This window comes from Tiliqua scincoides, chromosome 2, assembly GCF_035046505.1.
Source record: "Tiliqua scincoides isolate rTilSci1 chromosome 2, rTilSci1.hap2, whole genome shotgun sequence".
NCBI lineage: Eukaryota > Metazoa > Chordata > Lepidosauria > Squamata > Scincidae > Tiliqua > Tiliqua scincoides.
The window spans coordinates 243,977,998-243,998,093 of NC_089822.1; the positions used below are offsets into that span (position 1 = coordinate 243,977,998).

Here is a 20,096-nt window from a genome sequence, read left to right on the forward strand (position 1 = left end):
CCTTGTCAGTGTGCGGTGAGATGAAAAAGGTTGAAAATCACTGCTCTAAACTAATTAGCCTGCACGAGTTCCATCCATTATCACCTTCAGACTATAGGCAGGAACACCTTCTCCCCCCTTGTCTACTTTAAAAAGCATATACGTACAGAGCTGTGTCTGACTTAGAACTTCACACCTTGTGAACTCTGATTCTAACAAAGATGTGGTTTTTTCCAACTCCTGTCCTGGCATATAAAAAATTTTTTAGCTGGTGCATCAGAACCCAGAACTGGGTGACACCACAGTTAAGGTGGGTCACACCAGTGCTACAACCACCATCCTGTCATTTAACTGTTTTTGTTTAAGCTAGGGGAAAGAGAAGGTAAAGCAGAAAGGTGATGGGTCATGAGGAGGAATAAGGAGAAAGTGTAAAGGGGGAAGAGAGAGAGAGAGAAATCTTGTTCTCAGATATATTAAGGAGAAGTGAAGGCTTGGAGGGCAGAGGAATAGAAACCTGGATTTTGGTCAACTCCTAATCAGCATGTACTCAGCTGAATATCTGAATGGACTTTCTCTGCACAATGAGGAACGCTAGAAAAGCAGGATTCTCAATTACAGGAAGACATTTGTACAGACTCCATGCAACCATTCAGCCAAACCCTTGTGTGTTCCTCCCCCTTCCGCTGATGCACAGTCATTCACCTGGTTATGTTGTTGAACCTGGAAAGATTTATATGTTGTTAGAAAAAAAAGTCCTGAGAAGTAAATCATTTATAGCAAGTTGGGGTTAAAGATGGGTGGTAATTCTGACAAGCTAGCTACACTATGTCACATTTATGACTTTGCCATATGCAGGGGGTAAGGATGACAATACACAACAATATAATGGACGTGAACAGTATCACATATCCCACAAGCCATTTCCAAAAGTAATACCACCTCTGAGAAATTCTTCTCCAAAACAATTTGGACTCAGCTCGGAGGAATTCACGTATGTTGTCGCTCATTACCAGAGTAAATGAAACTGGCTATCAGAATGACAGTGGTGTTCTGTGACAAGTGATGAGGTGGTATTGTTTTTTAAAATACATAATTTTTTGTCTTTAGAGTTATTGCAAGAACCTTGCTCAAGCTACTTAAGTCTATAGAATCTGTTCCCTGAGTTTGCTCATCTTTGGGAGAGGCTTGCTGTGCTTGCCTCTCTCTCTCTCTCTCTCTCTCTCCCCCCCCCTCTTTCTCTCTCTCATGCTTTTTTGTTGTTTAAATTCAAATGAGTTGGCCTTATCTTTGTGCTTTTATTTCTCTACAGTTGTAAAACTCTATTATGATGCTTGGCAGACAATTTAAACTGCTGCAACAATCATCTTGGAAAAGGGAAATTTGCTTCCACAAAAACCTTTCTACTTGAGGAAATGTTCTGCTCGAAAGAAAAGGAAAAGAACTCATAATCCTTACGATCTAAATTAACCAGAACAATGTTCTTCCCTGACCTTATTCTGCTCTCAAGAAAGATTGGCTAGGGCAGTATGTATTTATATGTATTTGTAAAGATACACCTTGCGTTTAATAATGGAGTGGAAACCCATTCATTGACAATCTTACCCCTCTAGCATTATCACTCGGGCCTTACAGTATCCTGCACTTTCATGAGATTCTGTCCTGTTCTAAAGATGCAAAAGATTCAGATGAAGGCATAGATTGCATCACTTCAGAATGAAATGGGGGGAATCACAATTCTGAATGCTTCCCTCAACTCAAAGCTCCCCACAAACAGGAAAACCATTATACAGTTGTAGGCAAACTCCTAGGCTTGAGCCTCTCTCCCTGCTATACTACATATTCACTGGTTTGTTTTGTTTTTACACTCAAAAGTGGCACCACCTACCTGCACTCCATACAGTACCAACCTCTTCTGTATGTGTCCACCCAGCTTCAGTCAATCAAAAAGGGCATAAGCATTCTGCCAATGTACACCTAATGGGCACCTAATGGGCCTTTAAACGGTCTTAATGCCATGTGGACCACAGGGCACATTTACACCAGATGTTGTGGGAAAACAACAAATACTTAAGATTGAGGTACAGGGAGTTTAATGATACTCTCTCCCCTCCACATCACCAACGCCCCCCTCTAAGTTCATACCAACCCGTAAGTAAGCTGAACCCCAGATTCTGGGAGATTTGACCCAACAATCTTATCTAATACTTTCAATCCCCTTCGCAATGTGCACCTAAGCTGACAGCTTTAAGGTTTTAACAAATTGATTCACCAGAAAGCAGTACATATGGCTGCATATTAATATAAAATACCTTGAAAATGTTTTCCTAATGCTCTCATTTGTCATGTTATAGAGAGCTAAGTGCATCCCACTTTAGTCTCATGGAAGGCTTCTTACAAACACACTAGAAAGAAAAGCTGTTCGCTGGCATTCCAGTGGGCTAACACCGCCTGTCAAAAAGTTCCTAAACTGATTAACAGATACAAAATTACAACAGAGATTAATTATAAAGGGGAACTTGCCAGCCTAAGTTCACCATATGCAGGGGGTATCTCACCCTCAGAATTTGTTTTCTTCAGAAAAAAGTGTACAAACCACAAGGAGAACTGGAAGCAAAATGGTATGCAGTTCTATTCCCTATGGAAAGAACAAGACCCACCAGGCACACAGCACACCAGTAGCATTCCCAAAGGGGCACAGCACAAAGTTTTGCAGGCAGCTCAGTGCACCTTATAAGTGGCCCCTCCTCCTTGCCTGCAGAGTCATTCCGGGCAGCATCGAGAGCAATGCAGAGGACATGCTACTGCAGCCCACACCCCAAATCCAGATCACGGTTTGCTTAAGCAGAAAGCCAGAACACCAGCGAATGTCTACATTGCAAAACTGCTCCAGGTGGTCCAAGCAGGAAAACCAGGCAACCCTCTGCAAGGGAAGATGAAAAGCAAAACCCTCAGGGTTACTACTCAGTGGGGAGGAAAAATCCTTTTCCAGTTCCTAATAATTAAACTGAAATAGTCAACAGATAATCAACTGCTAAGAATCCTATAAATGCCCACTTGTAGCCTCACATTGGAATTTGCACAAAAGGCGACAAAGATTTATTCAAACTCTTGCAAATGTAATGAATATGATGCATGCTAACTATATCTGCCAGAATGGTAACTATGGGAATAGACCAATTAGTTTCAATGCACTTGTGATGCTCTTCCAGTGCTGGGCTCATTGCTGAACATGATTCTCAGTTCTAGGCAATAGAATGTAAACATACAGAAAAACCAGCCTACATCATATCTGCAATCTGTCCCTTAAAAAAAAATTAGAGACACTGGTATTATATTAGAAGTTCAACTCATGTTGCATGGAAATGCCACTGACGCCCCAAGGAAAATTAGGGGTGGGTGGAGAGCAAGAGAAATTTGCAGCAAAGACAAGGCTGTTAACATGCCATCCTTTACTATATCTCTGCCTTATAACAACAGATTTAAACAGGATCTTTGTTGCTCTAGAGCAGGGGTCTCCAAACGTTTTGGCCAGAGGGCCGCATCAAATATCTGGGGTGGTGTGGAGGGCCAGAAAAAAAATTTAAATATAAAATTTAAATAAATAAATTAGAGATGGAACTTAGATGAGTGAATAAATGAATGAACGGGCTCATTCATTTCACCTCTACGGCCTTCAGAACACCCTCTAGACACAATCAGAGCACAGTTCTGGTCATGTTCAGTTGAACAGGCCAGAGGCTTTCAGGAGACAAGAGGTTGGCTGCGGGCCAGAAACAGGCTTGCTGCAGGTTGCATCTGGCCCCCGGGCCTGGGTTTGGAAACCCCTGCTCTAGAGTTTAAGTTGCATATTCTCTGCTAGAAATCCTATTCCGCTGGGGTCCCAGCCTTGCAATCCTGGCATCCATGAGATTTTTCCTTCCCCCCCTTTCCAAAAACCCCCTCTACTAGCGGCTATCTATGAATTCGGGCCTCAGTGTCTGGCTTGCGTTTGCAACATCCTGTTTACAGTCGCGCTTCGATGGTAAGCGAAGCAGATGCTATAAAAGCTCATAAAGTAAATAAATATAAATAAATAAGATCATGTCACTGCAAATGAAATGATTGCAAGTGTGCGCGGAATACTTAATAGGAGGAGCAGATGAATTACTAAGCAGTACAGATCCTTCATGCAGAGCAGAACTGCCCAGCAGGAGGAAAGAAGGTGAAAAAATGTCAAATGCTTTGCCACGCTGATGAAGCTGATTTAAAGCCCAACCTTAACAGAACCTATAATATAAAATTAGTTTTACATAAAGCAATGAGCTTCTCTGTTTCCACCCCCAACCCCTATGGTCACATGCAGGATTCTTCCGTCCTCCACTTGGTTTTATTCATTAATTTATATTTATCTGCTATTTTTTTTTCTTGGGGATGTTCAGAGCAGCTTATGTACAGCTCTCGGTCAACGGACAGTCCTGATGCTGGTCTGGCTGAGGATAATTCCACTGAAACTCACTCCCCTGTCTATAACATGCCATGTAAAGAATTTGGACATACCTCTAGGAGTGGTGTGCACAACCTGCAACTCAAAAAGCTAAACACAATCTATCATCTGCCCACTTAAGAGCTTAATAACCCTTTGGGTTTTGATGTCCTCCTCACAGGTCCTACACTTGTTTATTTACTGTATTTATAAACCACCTGGTGGTGCAAGTCACTGTCTCTCAACCTCACCTAACTCACAGGGTTGTTGCCAGAAGGAACCAGTTGGACCTCAGCATCTGCAGGTGCTCTGTTCCTGAAACCCCCATGAATGCCAAAATCCACACATAACAGGATCCAGAGGTGGGCCAACAGAGGACCTCTGGACTCAATCAGAGGTGCCTTCTAGTTGCATCTGGAGGAATTCTGGAGTGTGGGGAACCTGTGCCCGGTCTCCCTGCATCTTAGGGAGCCTGTTAGAGGCCTTTAAGACGCACTTCTGGTTTTTCACAAAAAAATGAAAGGGCACCTCTGGTTGTGTCCGGTTAGTACAGGTCAGCCTTCTAGATGTGGGTTGGGAACCCACGATGAGTCAAATCTGCAGGTTCCAAACCCATGGATAATCACCCTGAGCTCCATGGAAGAAGGGCATTATAGAAAAGTGGTTCACATATTAAATAACTGGCTTACAACAGAAGAGACATGACAGCAAAGAAGAAAGGACCAAGGAGGTAAGAGGAAAAATGGGCAAATTCACACATCATGGCCACAAGTGTTATTCACTTCTGAGAGAGGCAGGTGCCAAGAGGCAATTGGTCTCAGCCAGGCTGATGGAGGAGGCCTTGTTGACTCAACTCTCCCTCACACACAGCCAGGCAAAATGGCTGCTGACGGGCACTCTGGGAGCAAGGAGTCTTTTTCCCTTTAACGTAGCATTAGCAAGAACCTAAAGCAAATTCCTCCTATGCTGCAGGATATGCTTCTACAACATGGCCGTATGTGTGAGGCCATCTCATCCAACACCCCAGTTTCCCTCCCTTTGCAACTTGTTGGTTTCACCTCAACATCAAAAGTAGCAAGATGTTTTCACAAAGATTATCTAATCACCGCCCTTCCTGATGCCAGGAAGAATAATGATTTATTTAAAAATTGACTTTAACAAAAACAAAAATCTACCTCAAGGATAGCCAGCCACGGTATGCAACCTAGTCGAGAACAGAAAAGATTAATTACGGAGATCCGCTATCTTAAAAACACAGCTAGGATTTTTAGATTGCTCAGGAAGGCCAGTAATTCTAAGTATCCGACTTGGGTGACCAGATGTTATTTCAATGCTTTTTTTAAGTGGCTCTACTGTTTCTGTGTTTCCTTCCTGTCTAGTGGACGCCCAAAGTCAACTAAAAATAGGCAAGACTTGCCTCCTGTTTTGGCAGCCTGTACTAAAAATCTTTTAAAAAAATTAATAGAGAGGGCAGAAACACTGCAGGAAAGAAAGTGATTCTTGCTTCATTTGTCAGAAAAAAATGTTTCCCTTGCATTACGCTGACTACATGCATCTCAGCTCCTTGTACAACAGACACTAAAGCTGTTGCCATTCGCTCTAAACGGATGCTAGAGAATATTCACTAGAGAGAAGAAGGTTTATTTTTTCAGAAGAATCTCTGACACTAGGCTCTTTTTTAAATCATAACACTTTTGCAGTAAACATTTTAATAGACTACTTTTCAAAACGCAAGGCATACTTCAAAGTAATCCTCTAGGCTGTGGTTCTTCCAGTTTTCTACAGATGAGGACAGATTCTAAGAAACCATTACTTTCCTCAGCTATACAGCTTGCTCATGCCCTGGTCTACATTAGCAGGAGAAACCAGTGGTAGAATCCTAAGGGACTGTACCAGTTCAGACTAAAGATGGGGTCTACCAATTGTGAATGCTCCCACATGGAAAAAACAATCCCTGCAAGTAAAAATCTAACACATCAGGGGAAGATTTGAGCTTAGCCTGTTCCTTTTATGCTGGTTTTCTACTTGCAGAGAGTTTTTAATGTAGGGAGAATTTTAAAAAGTGGTATTTTATGATCGCATTCTGAAGTGATACAGTTCATCCTCCATCTCACAATTCTACCATCACACTCTGCTGCATGTACAGACCAGGCCTAGGATGGACTTCAATCAGGATACAAATTCCAAAATAAAAACGGAATGGAGGCTAAGAGATTTTTGGTGAGTCCTCAAAAGGTGATGGAAAGATTAGACAACTAATTTCCTCCAGCCCTGTGGCTGTTCAAAAATCAGATACCTTAGCTGCTAATTACCCTGCAAAGAGCTCAGCTCCTGCAGTTTGCAAACATGTGTAATTATGGAGAGAGAAATGCTTGAGGATCTTTTTCTGATTATTATAAATAAAATATTTTTTCTTTCTAGATCTTCCTTTTTTAAAGTCTGGTAGACCTAGGTGGGTCCTAACAGAGTGTCATTTTAAAAAGTGGTTTCAGTATTAAAAAATTTGGGAACCACTGGCACAGAGGACTGTAGCCTGGTTGACAGTAATGTCTGAGCACTGTAAATGTTTAGCAGGTGATTGTTTACAGAGCCGTCATAAAGGCACATGATGTTTATTACAGTTAAATAAAATCTCTGGTAGGAACATAACAGAGTCAATTTGTGGCACATCTAACAACCACCTCAGGTAAATACAGCATCCAAGAGTCAGTCAGAACATATATTCAAAGGACAAGCAGTTGTGGTTGCCATTACACTTCTCTCCCACGAATCAAGCCTAGCCAGGCTCTTTGTGACATCAAAACAGTGAAACCATAAGCAACCATGCCAACTAGGACAGCCCTCCTGGGTTGTTCAGGCCCATAGTGACGTCGGAGCATATTATTAGTTCATGTCTGTTAAAGTGTTACTTTCTGGGGAAAATGCTCAATTGGTCTTAGAGGTCTGTGTCACACTCACAACATGGAACAGCATCCCTGTGGAGTGTTGTTGGAAAGATTTTCAGATTCTTTTCACTGATGCAATGCCAAACAGTTACAGACCTTTAAGAAAGGTTTGGAGGCTTTATTTCTACAATAGTAAGTGAATTACACAAGCCAATTGATTCAGTTTGGATACAAATGTTCACCGTAGCATCCCATCTCATTTCCCAAAGAACCACACCCAGAAAATCACATTAAATAAAGTGGAATAAACAAGCTACCCATGTGACACGGTATGTCACTTCTACCTCCTTATTGGGCCTATTATGCCGGGTTTAGTGCATGGTCCCAGCTCTAACTAGGAGGTCATTCTGCCCTGCATCCTGGAATGTTCCTGGCCCACAGCTTTGGTTATACAAGATCAGGCAAGCAGAAGGGGGCAGGGAAGGGCAAAACAAGGTGGTGGAGAGGGTGGATATAGCTGGAAAAGTCATTGGAGCTTTGATCTACCCACCCATTTGATATTGGCAGTTAGATATACAGTAATACAGAAAACCAAACACACTCTAAAATCTTTTAAATATAGAAAATCATGTAGAAAATTAGCATCATATTTAGGCTCACACTTGAATGGAAAGTGTCCTGTGCATATCAAAACTTGCTTCTGCAGCAACTGTAGTCCCACAGTTGTGTCCCTGAGTTCCTCTACACTCCTTCATGGCAAGCAGATCCACAAGCCAAAGAGCTACTGTAGCAGGTCAGTTTCTCCCCAGATTTGACACCAAGTTAAGGAGTGTCATGTATGCATTCCTTGGCCCAGCATATATGGCTTGCCAGTAGCTGCAGCCACATGCTTGTGGTCGTGTCCCCAGCAACCCAAGCAGGCAGCAAGTCTGAATAGATAGGAAAATGTAAGATCCTAGGAAATATTTGGATCCCTTTTTTGGCTCCTGGGTCCTCCTTTTGACCCTGGGCCCAGGTACAAATTACCCCCTTTACCCCCCCCTCTTAGGCCCTGCGATATCCAATTTCATTTTTTTTAAACAAAAGAAAGAGTGTCTTCAGTTAGTCCAGAGGCTCCTAAAATGTGCACTGTGACACCAAGGACACCACGGCACACTCACAGGGGTGCCGCACATCCTCTTCTTTTCAGTGAGCTGGGCCTACATCATTGAAATCTCACACAAATACTGCATGATTTCACTAAAATAGCTTATCGTGCGAAATTTTGCAAATTGTCCACCCAGCGAGACAAGGAAAAGAGGCCACACAGTGCCCGGTGAGTGCCAGAACCACTGGGTTAGACTGATAATTCTCAGCATTAAAAAAATTCATACATGTATGTGATGCCACACCATTTCCAACACTGCCTGAAACAGTAAATGTTAAGCTTGTCTTCCATTTTCTCTGCCCAATTCTAATTTACACTGAAGGATCAACTTTGTTAACATTCCTGATTTATAATATCTCACTGCCAAATGTACTCTGATTAGCAACATTTGGAAGAGGTTTATTAACAAAACAACCAAAAGGTGCACTTTTGATTAGCCTCAGCATGGGAATGAAAGTTGTTTTTAAAAACCTCTTCCTTTGAAAGTACTAAGATTCAAAGCAATAAATATTTCTTCAAAACTAGGCCAGTCTCGAGTTTAATACATACCAAATAAATATTCTGTCAATTAGAGATGTGCAAGTAAAAAGCTTTACATTACAGCTTATAGCAATTTCAGATAAAGAGCTTGTGTGGTGGAGTGAATCCAGCTAATAAATTATTGTAGTAGGGGAACATATTTTTAGTGCAAGATAGCAAACATCTTGAAAAATACTTCAGAGGGATTTTTTGGTGATTTTCTTCTGAGATCTCATTAAGTCTCAAGCAACAGACTATGACATGCAGTACCTAACCTTTGGGGAACAGTGATAAAACCAATTAAAGGTTCTCCTTAATATTTTATATACTAATAAAATATATAAGTATATTACAGTTTGATTTGGCAAAAATATTTTCCCCATTTAATTTTTTTAAATAAACTACAGAAGGTAATATTGTATGCTATCATGGGATGCTATCATCCCAAGATCAGATAAAAAAATAAAAGCAACATGTTACTTAATGATAACACTTTATATTAAATGACCATTCTGCTATTGTCTCCAATTCCTTCCTCTCTAATGGTCAGAAGCGAAAACACCACTGATATGGTTAAGTAATCTAATCTTGCAGTAGTACTGAGGAAAACGTTTGCCATGACTCAAGTTATGATAGCTCAAGTTATTTTCCCATTTATATGTAAACTGAGAAAGCCTGGAATTATGCTTTTGAACTAATAAAGGAGTATTTTTTTGTTTGTTTGTTTTTTAGGCAATGAAAAAAGGGTTTTTTAAGACAAAAACTGCTATCCCCAAATACTGTATAAGCAAATCAAAGTCTAGTCGGGAAAAATGACAAGCCCCTAGAGCAGCCATTTTCATGTGCTGTAGTGGTTGTTTTTTTTTAAAGTTTGTTTTAAACAACCTAATTAGACAATGATGTTTTTAATACTACATGTAATCTGACCTTCAGTCATAGCCGTACACTTGCCTGCTAGTAAGATTTGAACACAGCTATCAGTGTGTCGTGTCAACCGAAAGCTTTGCGTCCCCACTTCCACACGTACTATTTATAAACTATAAAGTCATGTTAAAGGGGACTTTTTGGAGAGCCAAAAATGACAGTGTTGTGTAGTTCTTAAAACGTTAGCCTAGAACCTGGGAGACCTGGATTTCTCCTCTGCCTCACTGGGCAGTCCTGAGACCGTCACCATATTTCGGCCTAACCTTCTCACAGGAGTGTGAAGATAATGGGTACAGAGAACAATGTACATTGGTCCAACCTTCCTGTCCTGGGACATCTTCCATGGAGTTCCTTCAGAGAACTCCTACATCACAACACAACAAATATGCTAAGGCTAATATGCTTAAAACACAGGATAGATGGTTATGGATATTTATGCAACCAAACATTATATGGCAAAACATATCCACCATACCTAGCTGCTGCAGGACAACTTCCAGCTTTGTTAATAAGTATTGCAAGAGATAGGGTAAGGATAAAAAAACACAAAAAGGACATGGACACATGGAAAGGTTCAAAACCTACAGACTACTGCATTTAAGCAAAGAAATATCCCAAATAAAAAGGTTCTACTAGTCTCTCTTGATGACAATCATACTAGATTCTGTTCAAATTAAAATGCTATTCATATGAAAATATCATCTCCTTTCATTGGTTTACAGAAAACTCACCCTGATATAAAGCTTTTTATCTAGAGCCAGAGTTTCAATCAATGTCATTGATCAGCCTCTCTTGGACATTTCAGAACTCCTGACAACAGCACTGTTATAATAAACTTTAATATAATAAACTTTATTTATATCCTGCCCTTCTCCCCGAAGGGACCCAGGGCGGCTTACAACATATTAAAAACAGATTAAAAACATAATTTAACCACAAATAAAAACATATTAAAACACATTAACAGATACCCATAAAAACATCAGTCAGATAAAAGGTCAGATAAAAAGAGCAAAACGCAGCAAATCATAGAGGAATCAGGCCTATAAAAATACGAAAAGATATAGAAAAGATGTTAAAAAAAAGGCCATGAACTCAAAAGGCTTGTTTAAACAAAAAGGTCTTCAGGCCTCGCCGAAAAGTCTCAAGAGAGGGAGCCATTCTCAAATCAAGGGGAAGGGAGTTCCATAACATTGGTGCCACTACTGAGAAGGCCCTATTTCTTGCCGCCGCCCCACGTACCTCCTTAGGCAGCAGCACTTGTAAAAAGGCCTTCTCTGATGACCTAAGAGGACAAGCCAGATTGTACGGAAGTAGGCGATCTCTGAGATACCCTGGCCCAGAGCAGTATAGGGCTTTAAAGGTCAAAATCAGCACCTTGAATTGGGCCCGGAAACGAATGGGCAGCCAATGCAGCCCCCGGAGAAGCGGGCTGACAGAGTCAAACCGCCTAGCTCCAGTGACCACACGGGCCGCCGCATTCTGCACTAATTGCAGTTTCCGAACCGTCTTCAGGAGCAGCCCCACATAAAGCGCATTACAATAATCTAACCTCGATGTCACTGTGGCATGGATCACCGTGGCCAGGTCTGCACGATCCAAGTATGGCCGCAGCTGGCACACCAGCTGAAGCTGAGCGAAGGCCCCCCTAGCCACAACCGCCACCTGGGAATCCAGGAGCAGCTGCGAATCCAGGTGGACCCTCAAGCTGCGGACCTGCTCCTTCAGAGGGAGTGCAACTCCATTCAGAGCAAGTCGATAGTCCAGTACCTGCATTGAGGATTATCCACAAAATATGTTAAAGTCCTCTCCTAGAAGAAGTAGCACTTGCTGAAACCATTGCAATCCCACAGGCTTGCTTGTCATTCATTCATTCGGTCATCTATTCATGCAGCTGCTATGTTTAGAAGATGATGATTCAGACATCCATCCCAAATGGAGGACAATTCCACCACAGTTGGTCAGATCTCAGCACCAAATGAACCAGGACTATATAGTTTTACAATTCTAAGTTGGGTTAGTCAGAAGTAGAATCCACAGTGTTCCATGGGAATGACAGCCTATACATATTAACCTGTGAGTGAGCCCTACTGAACAAAGGAGAAAATTCCAAGTAAATATGTATAGGGTTATGCAGTAAAGGCAACCTTCTGATCTCTCCTTACTATTTTCCAAACAACTGGGAGTAAATCTAGCCTTGGTTCTGAGAAACTGGTAGTTTAAAAAGAAAAGACTCTAAAGTTGAATGAATAGCAAAGGTGGAACCACCTCCAGTTGGCTTTAAAGGCCGTTTTTCCTACAGAGATCTACTATAAGCCGTTTTGCTGCAATGGAGATCCTTGATCAACTGAACCAAAACTTTGTCTAATTGCTTTCCAGCCAGCTTTTTACAGACCAGTTCAAGGATTCCACACCAGGCAATTAACCACAAATGTTCATGACTGCAGCTCCTTGAGCTCCCTTGCTACTACACTTTGCCAGTTCTGAGGGACAAACTAGGATGGGGGGGGGGAGGAAACAAGCTGGGGAGGGGAGAAATTTAAGCATTCTTCTTATACAGTCTTCCCCATGACATGCTCCATTTTTCATCCTCACCATTATATAATCCAGGAACACATGGATATTTTGAAATTTGAAATATATATCCCGTTTTCTTTCGGATTAAACCAAACTGGCTTACATTAAAATACACACACACACACACACCAATTACAAAATCAGCAAAAAAAGACCCTTATAACAGGAACATTTACCTCACAAAAAAACCAATAAAATCAAACCAGGCTGGCCCAAAGATCTTTGTGAAAAGCCACATTATTATTATTGTTAACAGTATTTATATACCGCTTTTCAACAAAAAGTTCACAAAGGATAGCACAGCGGGCGGAGCATTTCCACTGGGCAGCCCCGCCTGCCGCTGGGTCCGATTGGCTTGGAATTGGCTCCCCCAGGGCCTGGGAAAGGGGGGTAAAGGGGTGGTGGGTTTGGACCAGGGCCCAAAGTCAAAAAAAAAAGGGCCCAGAAGCCAACGGAGGGGGCCCACAAATTTCCTGGAATATTACCTTTCCCTATCTACTCAGATGTTGCCTGCATGGGTTGCCGGGGTCACTACCATGAGCTTGCGGCTGCAGCTACTGCAGCTGTTGGCAAGCCACATATGCTGGGCCAAGGAATGCATACATGACACTCCTTAACACAGTGTCAAATCTGGGAGGAACTGGCCTGCTGTAATAACTCTTTGGTTCGTGGATCTGCTTACTATGAAGGAGTATATAGGAGCTCAGGGACACAGCTGTGGGGCTACAACTGCTGCAGAAGCAAATTTTGGTACGCATGGATACTTTTCATTCTAGTGTGAGCCTAAATACAATGATGTTAATTTGGAGGGGGGGCAATGATATTATATATTTAAAAGATTTAAGAGAGACTTAGGAGTGTGTTTTGTTTTCCATATTACTGTATCAAGCTGCTGATGCCACATGGGCAGATAGACCTGGACTCCAAAGATTATTCCAGCTGTCGCCACCCTCCTCCTCCCCCTTTTGCCTTCTCTACCTTTGGGAAGGGGCCCAAAAGAAACTTAGTACCCCTGATAAAATTCCTGTCAGAGGCCCTGCCCAGAAGCAGTTGTCGGTGACGCCTTTGCTGGGTGCCTAACCACTGCTGCTCATCCTTGTGAGTGGGGGTCAGTGGGGGCCTGCAAAAATGTTTTGCATTGGGCCCCACAGCCCCTAAGGCTGGCCCTGCTGGAGGGTCTCCCTGGGGCAGACATTCCATAAAGTTGGTGCCACAACTGACAAAAAGTTCTCCTTCTAGTAGGCACTTGCTGAAGTGGCAAGGGGGGTACACGGAGCAGGTCCCTTGAGCAAACTGCATGGGTAATACGTAGCAATGGCAGGGAGGGAGGGAGTGGTAACGCAGGGCTTGTTATCAGCTACAGGACCACCGATAATTGTCCAGCTGCTACCGGCAGCCACGCTCCCTTGTAAGTAAAGATATAGGGTGAACTCATAGGATCCATGGGATGGATCAGAGGCAGCTGCTGAAAAAAGTAGCTAAGGCTGGTAGAAGACAGCAGTGATGCACAAGAAGAAGAAGAAAACATTATCTCAAGAGAGGTTAAATTGCAAGTACTTGAGGAAGCCTGAATGAACAATAGACATTACTGTGTGAAACTAAAGTGCCCTTCATTATGCAGGTGGGAGATCAAAACACAATTATAATTATCATCTCTTCTGGCTTTCTGGAGAGTAGCTACAGGAGCTCTGCATATTGGTAATAGCCCCATGCAACAGAACCATTTCAGCTTTCATGTGCAACTTTAGATGACCCCGAGGGATTCAACATTGCTTGGCACTAATGTGATGCACACTGTTCTCCCTCTTGGCCCCAAACCCAGTAAGCCATAAATACCTCTGCCACACTCAAAAACAATAGAATCTGAGAGGCCTTTTAGTTTATTAACTCTGTGTAGTTTATCGCTCTGCATACTTATGATATGCGGTTTCATTTACTATTATTGTAGGTTTGCTTTCCATGTTTATGTAAAAACTGATAGCGTACAACCCACATTTCCAGGGAAACATCTTGCTGAATGCTTGGTTTGATAATTAGTAGACAAAGGAACACAGGCAAGTAGATAATATTTCTGAGCAAATAAGTGCTTGATTCCTCTTATGTATTATGGATGTCATGCAGTTGTCATTGGTACTCCAGGTTCCAAAGTTTCCTGCAAGCAGGGATGTATATGACAAGTATAACCAGGGCACAATAAAGGTCTACTCCAAAAAAAAAAAAAAAGCCCCGTTGTGTTCAGTGGGGCTTACTCCCAGGAAAGTGGGAGTAAGCCCCACTGGGGAGAGCACCAGGGGGAGAGCACCAGGATGAGGTCTCTTGTTATCTGGTGTGCTCCTTGGGGCATTTGGTGGGCCGCTGTGAGATACAGGAAGCTGGACTAGATGGGCCTATGGCCTGATCCAGTGGGGCTGTTCTTATGTTCTTATGTTAAAGTGTGACAGGATTGCAGCCTCATACTCACTCCAGCTACACAAAAAGAGTAGAAATCTTCCTAAACCTAGTATGCACAGATGCATGTACACACTAAGACTAATATAGTGTTGGAGAGCCAAATTGCTGTCACACTTAGTAAAGAAACAGCCAAACATATGCCGAAAGGAAAAAAAAAGCCCTATCTGTGAAAGTGGCAACCCACACATACAAGCTACAGTTGCACTGCTTAACAGAACATGAAGCATTATTTATTTTAAACCCTAGTGAGAGACAACTGATGATCAACACCTCCAGGGAAAGAAAGTAAGCAACACTAGGGAGGATGCCATGGGGTGTGTGATCCATTCAGTTAGTCAGGACAGGCTTGTATAGTCTCTAATTGAATATTACAATAGGAAAAATAGAGGTGCTGCAAACATCTGCCTGTTCATCCTGAACAGAGGTTTCCAAATGATTCCTGTATCTCTTGCTGTACAGTCTCTCCTTCCATAAACTTAAGGGCAGAGTTCTCTTTGTTAATGAGATGAATGAACAGCCCAATCTTAAACTGCCCGGAGCATGGGGCTGCTGCAAGGTGAAAAAGGTTGCAGTAGCATCCAGCATACCCCGGGCAGCCGTCACCATCTCCTTGGGAGAAGGGGGATGCTCATCCCCTTCCCTGAGTAAAAGAAGTAGCCCCACAATGGGGCTTCTCAATTATAGGGCAGCTCTGCAGCTGCCACAGAATCAGAGAGCTTTGTGTCAGGCCATGGGGCCCGACACAGAGCTCAGGGTTCAGTGGAGCTGACCTCCACTGGTCCCGCCCTCCTCCCACCCCACTTCCTCCCCCGGCAACCTCCTCCCTGCCCTCTCCCTGCCCCAGAATGCCTCCTCCCCACCTCCCCCACCTACCTCTCTGCCACCCAGTGGTTAGGGTGACTGCCAAGTGGCAGAGCACTGGGTTTCCACTGGCGCTAGCCCAGCACCAGCTGGGTTGCCACTTCCACAGATAGGGCTTTTTTTAGCACTGGGCTAACTCCAGCACTGAGGGCTCACAAATGCGCTTTACAGCACATTTGCAACAGTGTACGCCTGTGGTGAGCTAGTATGCAGTTTAGGATTGGGGTCTATGTATGGAATCACTTTAAGACACTCAACACAACAAGGATAAACCCCAGAGGAAGTTGCCTAGCTAACAGAGACAGTGATAATCATGGTTATTTCCTCCGACATTGTTGCAAATTAGCAGTGTAGCTACTTTACTTTGTCATACCTGTTCATATCTTCTGACTATTTTAGATTAGGGTCAAACGATCACTATGCAGGCTTCTTGATCATTTTTATGCATACATTGTTGTGAATGCAAACCTCTCCACTTACGGTATGATGAAGAGAGGCCCCATCGTTGAGAAGTGAAAATGTACTGCATATTTTATCTAGTAATAATTTTTTTTAAAGTAAAGTGGCACTCAGAAAATATTACCCTGCTGGAAAATCCCCAGCAAAACTAATACAGACTCCAGTTTATATTTGAAAAGTCTTCTTCTCCAACCACATATCAGAAGCAACGTGCCCTTGTGACTGTCTAAGAAGTCAACCATGTGTTGTTTGGTAGGGGGAAGGAGGAACAAGCGTGTAGCACATCACAGAGCCCTCAATCCCATGCTAGTTAGATGGTTGGCAACCTTCAGTCTCGAAAGACTATGGTATAAGCCTACAGCACCCAGTATTCCCAGGTGGTCTCCCATCCAAGTCCTAACCAGGCCTGACCCTGCTTAGCTTCTGAGATCAGACGAGATCAGGCATCTGCAGGGTAACAGCTGCATGCTAGTTAACTGACAGGCCAATCCTATTGAGGATTGGGCTATTGGCTGGAGTATGTTTGCAACAGCTGTTGCAAAAAGGCTGCTAAGTGTGCATGGAGTGCTCCATTGGTGGCCATTTTGCATGTGCTTATGTCAGTTTGCATACACTGCCACCAAATCCTGCTCTGCCCACTGGAGCATGTAAGGTAGCAGTGGGGTGGGGAGGGGGAGAAACAGGAGTGGGGGCAACAGGAGAGGGTGGATCCAGTGGCAACGGCACATGCCGGATCCTATCTCTCTTCTTTAAACCTCCCAAACCCTTTCTTCTCCTTGGACTTGCATCAGCTACAGAGGTGACACAGGTTCAAGGAGACCCATTGTGAAGAAGGTTTATGGAGGGGTAAGGGGAAATAATCTGCCCCCCCACACACACACACACAAACACTAGAGTGTGTGACTTTTTGGCATTGCTGCACTAGCGATGGAAGGATAGGATTGAGCTCTGACAAAACAATCCCACACATTTACTAAGAATAAGTCCCACTGTGCTCAGAAGGGTGTAGTCTCAGGAAAGCATGCACAATGCTGCAATTCCATAAAAAAACTACATTGAATTTAGTGGAACTTCAGCAAAAGCACACACAAGATTGGTCTGCAAGGCTGCATTCACTCCAGCATTTTAAGTTGGTTTCAGCATCTTCCTTGTGCCTGTAAGTGTTTCTACCATTATGGAAGTCACACTGGATGAAACTCAGTATTACATAAATATTCTATTAAAATCCATTTACTGCTGGAAGCAATTGAGGTAATTTTTTACTCCCCCATTATAAAGAGATATAAAATCTCTGTGCAAAGTACTGGATGCAAGACTTTTCTGCTAGAAACTTATTCCTCTATTACAGGGGTGCCCAAGCCCCAGCCCGGGGGCCACTTGCAGCCCTCAGAGGCTCCCAATCAGGCCCTCGGGGAGCCACCAGTCTCCAACGAGCCTCTGACCCTCCAGAGACTTGCCAGAGCCCGTGCTGGTCCGAAGCAACTGCTCTCAGCATGAGGACAACTGTTCAACCTCTCATCTGAGCTGTGGGACGAGGGCTCCCTCCACTACTTGCTGATTCATATCTGTGATGCAGCAGTGGTAGCAAAGGAAAGGCTGGCCATTCATTCATATAAGTGCCATCTCTAATATATTCATTTATGTAAATTTATTCAAATATTAAATTGTAAATTAATTCTTTCTTTCCTGGCCCCAGACACAGTGTCAGAGAGATGATGTGGCCCTCCTGCCAAAATATTTGGACACCCCTGCTCTATTAGATGCTATCAAACACTATCAGGATGGATGACACCATAGTCAGTCACTTCCTACTAAACTAAACCTACACATTTTAGGGTATACACTAGCATAGACGATACTTTTTTAAAAGCACTTTATGGAAAAGAAACTTCAGTTATCCTTTTTTAGGATCTCCAGGTCAGAATTCAACATAGATGGGCGCTTGAATTTTGCACATAAATAGGACTGCTAAGGTAGTGCAAGATATTTATCATTAGACTCTTAACTTGAAGGATACACACATGCAGATTTCTAGTCCTTAACACTACATGGAAAAGCTGGAGGAAAAACTGTGAGAACTATCTGGTAAAGAAGCTTGACAGAACTACCAATGGTTAGACTTCAATGCCCTGGGAAGGATGCAAAGGCTCATGATGAAGCTCACTGAAGTCTTCCCACCATCTGGGGGGGGGGGCATGATTCATACATATAAAATTATGCATGGGATAGATAGAGGGAGGTTCTTTTCCCTCTCGCACAACACCAGAACCAGGAGACATCCACTAAAAATTGACTGACAGGAGAGTTAGAACAGACAAAGGGAAATATTTCTTTACCCAGCTTGTGGAACTCCTTGCCACAGGACATTGGGATGGCATGTGACCAAGATGCCTTTAAAGGGGGATTGGACAGATTTATGGAAGTAAAGTTCATCACAGGTAACAAGCCATGATGAGTATATGCAACCTCCAGGTGTAAGGCGTAACCTATCTCTGAATGCAACCTGATACTAATATCTTGGCAACCTCATACTAGTATCTTGTTGCCTTGAGTGCTCCCAGAGGCACCTGGTGAGTCACAGTGAGATACAGGAAGATGGACTAGATGGGCCCTTGACCTGATCCATTAGGGCTCTAATCATGTTCTTATGATGAAGCAACCTTACCGAGACCAAGCAGTTCTGGATCTAATCAGTCCCTGGGTGGAAGAACACTTATAAACTTTAGACTGTCACAAATTCCATGGAAGAAAGCTGAATTTCAGCTACATAAATCCATTACTCAGCACAGCTTCCTATGCCATCCAATGCAACCAGCGGGTTCTGGCCACCACTCCTATAACTTTTCTAAGCAGTTTCAACACCCTCTCTTTCTCTAAATATTCTTTTAGTCCTTTCCAAAATGTCTTAGTAACCCTAAATTGTGTAAGCAGAATAACTTGCATCATATTTGAATATATAACTAAGTTTACACATTTATTTGGGATAATTTGGCAAGGAATTGGGAGTTCTGAAAATAAAGTAATTTTTGGCACCAAATAAGACAAGTCACTTTGGTGGTCCCTTCATTAAGACCAAAGAGCAGCCTATAAGTATTTAAAATTATATAAATCTCACATTAAAAAGGAGAAGATGGTTGCAATATATCCCTTCCTCCACATAGGGTTATTCAAAGCCACAGCCAGCAAGACAGCAAAAGCTGTTGAGTACATAGTTTTTGTCTCTCAACTCCACACATCAACATTACACACACGTAGAAGCAACATACTTTTCACTTCAGAGAAAGAGCACCTGTGAGTCTGTTTAGTGGTGCAGACTGATATACTAGCTCATTGTTTAGCCATTGGTTTCCCTCTGGATCATTGACTGAGATGCTGGCCCACAATGTTCTCAATTCACCCCAGCACAGAGTCTTTTCTAGTGGCTGTTTGCTGGTGTTCTGCAACGTTTTAGATTGTTTAGCCACATTTATTCATTTAATTATTTTACTTTGCCTGTGAACCGCTTTGTGAATCTGCTTGTTGAAAAATATATATTAATACTATTGATGATGATAACGATGATGACGATACCCCCAACTCTCCAAAACTGCCAGCCAGCAAGTTCTGTTACTGAGGGAGCCAGAAGATTAGAAAAGTCCATCTAGTTCAGCATCCTGCAACAGTCACAAGCAAGTCATAAGGACAATGTATCTCTCCCACTGTTGTCTCTAGCCATGGCTAAGCATGGAGTTTCCAAAGGACCACCAAGATTAACTGCAAATGATAAGCCTATCTTTCATAAGCTTGTTTCATCTCCTTTTAAAGCCTTAAAATGCTAGTGACCCTCATCACA

General features: G+C 42.7%; 1 protein-coding gene and 1 pseudogene across 3 annotated transcripts in view; both read right to left on the reverse strand.

Annotated features, from left to right (window-relative positions):
- The window catches only part of PTPRG (protein tyrosine phosphatase receptor type G), a 659,913-nt gene that overhangs the window by 565,431 nt on the left and 74,386 nt on the right, over positions 1 to 20,096 (reverse strand). The gene's annotated exons all lie outside the window — the stretch shown is intronic.
- LOC136643435 (5S ribosomal RNA) lies at positions 16,617 to 16,733 on the reverse strand (annotated as a pseudogene).